Below are 8,506 nucleotides of genomic sequence, written 5' to 3' on the forward strand. Positions count from 1 at the left end.
ACCAAGAGAAGCCATATGCTCTTCCCTTTCTAATGTGTGATTGCCAGCTTCCTCTTGCTTGACAAAATACCTAAGATAGGCAACTTACAAAGAATAGTGATTTTTCTTTGTCTTATTTTGATCATGATTTTAGAGATTTGGGCTCAGGGTTCCTTGGCTCCATTGTAAGATGGTAAGATGGCTCCATTGGCTGACGGTAAGACAGAAATTCATGGCAGGGAGAATCTGGCAAAACAAAACCACTCACCTTATGACTGCCAGGAAATAGAGGGAAGAAGGGACTGGTGTCCCAGTATACCCTCCAAGAAGGTGTTCTCCATGATGACCTACCCCACCCACTGGGCCTCACCTCCTAATGCTCCCAACCATCTGATTGCACCACCAGCTGCTGACAACGTCTTCAACACATGTGCTCTAAGAGGACATTTAAGATCCCAGCCACAACATGCCAATTAAAATTCCTATGAGAGACTCACTTGAAATTGCACAGAATTGCTGGGGATGTTGCTTAGTTAGCCTGCTGGGCATGCGCAAGGTCCTGGGTTTGATCTCCAGCATCTCAAAAGCTGGGCATGGTGGTCTGTAACCCCAACTCATGGTAATCTGTAACCTCAACACATGGTGATCTGTAACCCCAACACATGGTGATCTGTAACCCCAACACATGGTGATCTGTAACCCCAACACATGGTGATCTGTAACCCCAACACATGGTGCTCTGTAACCTCAACATGTGATGCTCTGTAATCCCAACACAGAGGCTTTGGAGCAGAAGGTCAAGGTCATCTTGGACTACAGTTGGATACACCAGATCTTGTTGATGGAATAGATGGATGAATGGAGTGACAGCAAAGGAGAGAGAGATGGAAGAGGAGGAGGAAGAAGAAGGAGGAGGAGAAGGGAGAAGAAGGAGAAGAAAGAAGGAGAAGAAGGAAGAAGGAAGGTGGAAAGGCACTCAAAAGTCATGGGATAATTGAGGGAAGAAGAGAAGCTTGCTAAACTTGTCAGTTCATCAAAATTAAAAAAATAAATAAACTATTTTGCTGAGCTGTTATGTTTTGGGGCCTTGGAATGTTCACCTTTTCCTACTTGAGAGCATCTCACAGAAATGTCAGAAACTAAGGAAAACCGAGTATGCCACTTCCTTAGAACTTGTCAAGTGTTTTCCAAATATGTCGTGGCTGCTACACAATTGAGAGTCACCATCGGAAGCAACTGAGAAAAATCAAAACAGCCTGCTATCCAACGAGGCTGCTCAGTTCAGTTTACGGCTGTGGGTAAATTCAGTAGGAGTAGCAAACACACGTTGCCCTCTGGGTGTTTGATATCAACGCTGTCTTCCAACTAACAGCTCTTCTCCTCTTTGGGGAGTCTTGGGAGGTAATGACCACAAAACCTATGTGGCTATGCCCCGATTTCCTGCTCATACTGTAACCAGGCTAATGAGAGGGTAGCCCGCACTCCCATGGAGTGCACTGTGGAACAGCAGAGGCTGTCTGGACTGTGCCTGGGGCTTGCCCTTTGCTTCACAGCAGGTACCTTGACAAAGCCCCAGGCAGTCGTCAGCCCCCACACCTGAGCTCACTCAGACACAACCCAAGCAATTAAACAGTAGCTGTCTTGAGAATCTCTCAGTTTCTCATTACACATTACAGCCGGACCAGAAGCCCCTCAACAACCAAGAAGTGAGGCAGGTGTAGCTCTTAACTTGACAGCAAGCAGGTGTTTGAGAAGGAATTAATCAGCTCTCAGGGCACATGGGGGGTGGTGGTAGTGGTGGCAGAAGTGGGCAGTATGTGGGTGCTGCTCCAGGCACCAGCTTCTGACCCCGGGACAGCTAAAGCCACTCTTAATAAACTCCACTTCCCCCTGAACTACCAAGACCTTGGCATTTAACTCTCAAAGTTTAAAAACATTCCTTTGTGTTCCTTAGGGATACATTCTTTTCTTTCCTTCTTTCCTTCCTTCTTTCCTTCTTTCTTTCTTTCTTTCTTTCTTTCTTTCTTTCTTTCTTTCTTTCTTTCTTCCTTTCTCTCTTCCTTCCTTCCTTCTTTTTTTTCTAAAACTTATTAATTTTTTTTTTTTTTTGAGACAGCGTCTCACTATGTAGCCCTGGCTGTCTAGAAACTCAATAGGTACAGTAGGCTAGGTTGACCTTGAATTCACAGAGTTCCTCCTACCTCTGCCTCCCAAGTTCTGGAATTCATGCTGTGTATCACCATGCTAACTTTTATCATGCCTTCGTGTGTGTGTGTGTGTGTGTGTGTGTGTGTGTGTGTGTGTGTGTGTGTGCCCATGTGCCCATGGAGGGCAGAAGAGAGTGTAGGATCCCTCAGAGCTGGAGTTACAGGCTGTTGTGAGCTGCCTGCCATGGGTATTAGAAACTGAATTCCGGCAGTCTTCAAGAGCAGCAAATGCCCTTAACCACTGAGCTATCTCTGCAGCCCCAAGAATGCTCTTCCTCAAGATGCACAGAGCCCTGGAAGAGAGGTCTCATTCTGTTTTCATTATTACCTAAGCTGATCACTCAGGATGAGTGCTTTGAAGCTCTGGTGGGTTCACACAGAGCACTCCCCTAAAATAACAGAACAGGTTTAGGATTCATGTCTGTCCCGTTGTTGAGTCTAACTATGCTCTTTCCACTTGACTGCCCTTGGTCCCTAGAGTTGAGGAACGCAGTCAAGAGCATCTGGAGCCCCTTTCCCTTCACGGGCTGCAACTTCACCTCAGAAACAGATTCTTGCCTCAGGCGCTTCTCTGATGTTCTCATTTTATTGTGTCTGCAAGATTTCCTGTTTATCACCAAGCAGGGAAAAGACAGTATCCTTCTCAACTGTTTCTGCACTGTGAGGCTGCAAAAGGATACAGGAGGAATGACCCCGGGATGCAGCTGTCACTGCTCGAGTCTCTAGAGTTTTGTTTTCTTGAAGGGAAGATTCAGGTGAGAGACATAATTTAAGCAGTTTATTTAGCAAAGCAAAGCACACAGCCAAAGGGAGATTGGAGTGAACTGTCGCAAAAGGGAGGGGAAAGTAGTGGGTTTGGTGCTGTAGATTTTGATGATTTTTTTTGAATATTCATGAAGTGAGTGGGATATTCATGAACTAAAGTGACTATGGTAGTTTGAATGTAATTGGCCCCCTTAAACTCATAGGGAGGTGTGGCCTTGTTAAAGTAGGTGTGGCCTTTTTGAAGGCAGTGTGTCACTATGGGGGCAGGCTTTGAGGTCTCTTTTGCTTAAGCTTCATTCAGTGTCATAGACCATTTTCCTGTTGCCTTCTGACCAAGATGTAGCCAGCACCATGTCTGCCTGCATGCTGCCACGCTCCCCTGATGATAGTGTACTGAACCTCTGAAACTGTAAGCTGCCACCTCAATGAAATGTTTTCCTGTTTAATAGTTGCCGAGGTCATGGTGTCTCTTTACAGCAAGAGAAACCTAACTAGGACAGTGACTCTTTTTTGGTGGACCAAATCTTCATTTTAGTGTATTTCTTCCCACAATCCTCTAGACAATCCAACAAGGGGAGTGTGCTGAGTAGTTGTATGTCTACTTGACAGAAGCTAGAATCATGAGGGAAGGGAGCCTCAACTAAGAAAATGCCTCTGTAAGATCAGGCTGCAGCTAAGCATGTAGAACACTTTCTTAATTAGTGATTCGTGGGGAGGGCCTGCCCATTGTGGATGGTGCCACCCCTGGGCTGGTGCTCCTGGGTTCTATAAGGAAGCAAGCCGAGCAAGCCAGTAATCAGCTCCCCTCCATGGCCTCTACATCAGCTCCTATGTCCAGGTTCCTGCCCTGTGTGAGAGTTCCTATCATGGTTTCCTTCAGTGATGAACTAAAATGTGGAAGTGTGAGCCAAATAAACCCGTTCCTCCCCAACTTGCTTTTTAGTCATGGTGTTTCATTTTCTATGGTGTTTCTATTGCAGCAATAGAAACCCTAACTAAGACAGGGAGCGCAGGTGCAGCCCATTCCTTAGTCCACCGTGTAGGAATGACTGCTCAAGCTCCTTAGTTTTGTATGCTGGGAAGGAGACATCACCTCTGAGATACCATGTAGATTTTCCGGTCAGCTCCTGTCTGATGTTTTTGGGAGGTGTAAACACTGACTGATCCCTGGCTGGATGTAGCTCAGGGAAACTGAGGCTTTAGTTATGAAAGCCAGACTTGGACAATGCACTAGAAAATGGCACAAACAGGAAACAGGACTTAGGCTGTGTGCAGGATCTCCTTCTCCCAGCTCCACCACTGGTGTCTGTTTCTCAACTCACGCAGCAAAGGCAGAACTCTATCCTGAGTGCTCTGCCAGGGCAGTGCCCTACCAACCAGGCAGGGGACAGAGACTCCCTCTGATTCTCCTGCGGCGTGCACGGGCTTATGCAGTAGTCACACAAAGCCAGGCCAGTCTCTGAGCGGTTTTAGAAACAGAGTCCTTTTCCCATTTTTCCCATTGTTATGTTGTCCAGGCTGACTTTGAGCTCTAGTGATCTTCCTGCCTCCAACTCCCAAGGAGCCGAGGCTACACACGTGTGCAATTGCACTCACTTGTCTCTTCCCCTTTGTGTGTGCTGTGCTTGTGCAGGCTCCTGGTCTTTATTTAAATTCTCCTCCTGCAATAGGCCCCGATTCTCTAGAGTCTAGTTCTTTCTCCTGGAGCTCTTTGAATGAGAATGCTCCCCTTAGGCTCGGTCCCCTGTTGGTGGCACTGTTTTGAGGAGGTTATGGGGAGCATAAGGTTATGCAGCCTTGCTGGAAGAGATGCATTTGAGGGGTTGGCTTTAAGGATGTAAAGCCTCGCCTCACGTCCAGTTGCCTCTCTTCATCTGGTTCTTGCAGTGTGATCTCTCAGCTTCCTGCTCCTGCTGCAGTGGCCACAGCTTGTTGCCCTGCCTCCCTGCCATGTTGGACTCCCATTCCTCTGGAACTGCCAATCAAAACAAACGTCTTTAAGTTGCCTTGATCATGCTGTCTTATCACAGGGAAGTTACTACTCACCTCTGATTTATGACTGCCTGACCTTTCTTTGAGGTGAGTGACTCTCACTTCTTTAGAAGGGAAAGGAAGATCTTTAAAACAAAAAAAATTTACATACCAGGCGGTGGTGGTGGTGGTGGTGCATGACTTTAATCCCAGTATTCTGGGGGCAGAGGCAGGTGGATCTCTGTGAGTTCAAGGTCAGCCTGGTCTATAGAGTGAATTCCAGGACATCCAGGGCTACTCTGAGAAACCCTGTCTCAAAAAACAATATATTTTTTTTTTACATTTATTTATTTTGTGTGTGCATGTATGTATGTGGGTATGTACACACCGTGGTACATCTATAGAGACGTTGGTTCTCTCCTACAGTGTGGGCCCCTGAGATCAAACTAAGGTAGCCAGGCTTGCAAATGCTTTGCTATCTGAGCCCTCTTGATGGCCCCAGGAGAGGAAGAGAGAAACTGAATTTCAGTCTCATGCTCTCCTCTTGTTCTGTATCCAGAGAACATGAGGACCACAGTAATCACAAAGGCTGCAGCTCCAGGCAGGTGTGTTTCCTGAAAGGCAGGGAAGGGGTGGAGTTGGAAATGAGCCCTGTAAGAGGTGGAGGGAGATTGGGATCACAGCATGGCACCTCACTAGCTGAGCCATCTAGGTTAAATACTTCATGATTCAGTTTCCTTCTCTATCAGATGGAGATACAGACAGTGCAGTGCACCCCAAAAGTTCAAGGGCTGGGAACTAAACTACCACATTCCTATGATGTTGCTGTTTGGAGAGGTGTAGACGAAGTCATGAGTGTGGGATCTGTGACTTCATATAAGAAGACAAACCTGAGCTTACACACTTGCCCTCTAGCCACGTGATACCCCTCTTGGTGTCATGGCGTAGCAGGAGAGCTCTCACCAGCTGCAGGATCTTGATGCTGGATTCCCAGGCCTTCACAACCATGATAAACAAGTGAATAAACAAATGCATAATTATTCATAAATTGCCCAATCTTGGGAATTCTGTTACAGAAGTGGAAAATAAAGGCAAAGTTCTTTCTCGAAGACTGTCTATAAAAATTAAAAGACACAACATATATATATGCTAACTAGTGTGACCACAGAAGGCCACAGGAACCATGCATGATGAAATTCAAGGGCCATGCTGAGCCGGCCCCACCCTTCAATGGCCCTGAGAAAGCTGACCTGGTCCCTCATTGGACACTGCAGCAAGAGAGTTGGCCCCAACCCTCATGGGAGAGCTGGCCCCATGTCCTGAGTATGGGAGTATTGCCACACACACCCATATTCGGGAGAGATGGCCACACCCCACCCCACAGGCATGGGAGAACTAGCCCTGATGGCATGCATGGGCATAGTAGAGCTGGCTCTGACCCTTGCCTGAGGTGGGTAGCTCCAGGCCCACACTGGCCAGCTCACTACCACCCAGGCCCACATCTAAGGCTTTGGGTTGGCCTACTCTACATCTACCCCATCTATGACCTACTGGAGCATGTGAAGGGACTGGTCCTTTGGGAAAATATCCGCAGATTCTCCATGATTTGGAGAGGCTGTGGGATATTCTAGAGGAGTTTTGGTGAGGGGTCAGTGGTGATGGTGTACCAGAAATCAGAGGCCTTGAACCATACCAATGACCATTGTGATGAATACTTCAGGTAAAGCTGATTGGACAAGAGGGTAAGCTGTGTGACACACCAAGGCTCCCATTGACACTAAGACAAATGAGGTGTCAGAAAGGTGAGGAAGACAGAGGAGAGAAGAGGGTTTGGGGTTTTTGGGGGGGGGGGGGGGGGGGAGTTAATTTCCTTACATTATTTTGGAGGTGCTGCAAGGGTGAAGAGTGGAAATGAGGGGACTGGAAAATGAGCAGAATTGGGGTGCATGGTGTAAAATTCCCAAAGAATCAATAAAGAAATTATGTTATAAAATATGCCAGTTAATTTCCGACATCCAACAGATAAAGAATTGGAAAAGGTAGTGGTCTTGAGACAAACAATACTGTGTTCTGGGTGTCTGAGCTATGGTCCTGGAGCTTCTGTGGTACAGTACAGGAAGCTTCATAGGGGCTATCGAGAAGCTCAGTGGTTAAGAATGCTGGCCAGCAATCACGAAGACCAGAGTTTGGATCCCAGCACCTAGGTAACAAGCCAGGCATCCAGCAAGCATTGAGGGATCTAACAGACATATCACTTCTGTGAACACATGTGCATATGCTCACAGACACACATAAATAAATCAGTCTTTTTAAAAGATCGTCACATAGGAAGTTGATGCTGTTCTCCAGCTCTTGGCTCTCGTGTGGTGAGATCCTGAACTCTTGGAGGGATCTCTTCAAATGAAGATGGTGACAGCCTATTTTCAACCCATTACACCTGATGTGCTCACACGTCACTCCTGTGACTGTGTGAAAAAAATAAAACAAAACAAAAATGAAAAGATAAAATGCCATGTGAAGAATAGAATGGAATGACTTACTGGCTTACTTTTTTAATTTAAAAGGAAAATTTTTTAAATGAAAAAAAATGAGGGAACTATGGTTGGTATGTAAAATGAAAAAAATTTAAATAAAAAAAGCAAAAAGGTGTTTGCCACACAAACCTAATAACTTGAGATCAATACTCAGAACCCACACTGGAAGGAGATAACTTACTCTATAATGTTGTCTTCTGACCTTCACACATGTGCTCTGGCATGGGCATGCATATGCATACACACACACACATACACACACACACACACACACACACACACACACACACGAAATTAAAAAACTGGGTTTAGGTATTTGAATGCAGACTTTGCTACTTCTTGGAAAATACAAGCATATAATAAAAGGTCTAAGTAACCAATTTGTACTCTTAAATCAGAATGTTCTTGGATTTTTATTCAGGTCTTATCTTTAAGATAAATTATGTGTTTCCAGGTAGACACAGTAGGATTAGAAGTTCAATGTCATTCTTGGCTATATAATAAGTTTGACAAGACTCTGTACTTTCTGTTGCTATGATAAAACACCATGACTAAATGCAACTTATGGAAGAAAGAGTTTATTTGGGCTTATGGTTCCAGGGTGATAAGAGTCCATCATGGTGGGGAGGCCTAATAGTAATTGGCAGGAGCAGGAAGCTGAGAGATCATATCTTCAATCTCAGCCATGAAGCAGAGGGAACCGAATGGAACTAGAGCTGGGCTGCATAATCACAAAGCCCACTTCCAGTGATGTACTTCCTCCACAAGTCCATACCTCCTAAACCTCCCCAAACAGAGCTGTCAACTTGGAACCAAGTGTTCAAATACCCAAGCCTACGAGGGCCTTTTTCCCATTCAAACCACCACAGATCCTAGTCCCCAAAACAAACAAACAAAAAACCCCAACAAAACAACAACAACAAATCTGTAACTTCAAAATACATACTTGTGGAAAGATCAAGTTTTATCAAATGACCTATAAAGCAAAAACAAATGGTCATAATCCCTTCAGTTCACTCAAATGAAAGTTTGGATTAGATGCTGAGGGAG

The sequence above is a fragment of the Peromyscus leucopus genome, chromosome 7 (genome assembly GCF_004664715.2).
Source record: "Peromyscus leucopus breed LL Stock chromosome 7, UCI_PerLeu_2.1, whole genome shotgun sequence".
In the NCBI taxonomy this organism is placed as follows: Eukaryota; Metazoa; Chordata; class Mammalia; order Rodentia; family Cricetidae; genus Peromyscus; species Peromyscus leucopus.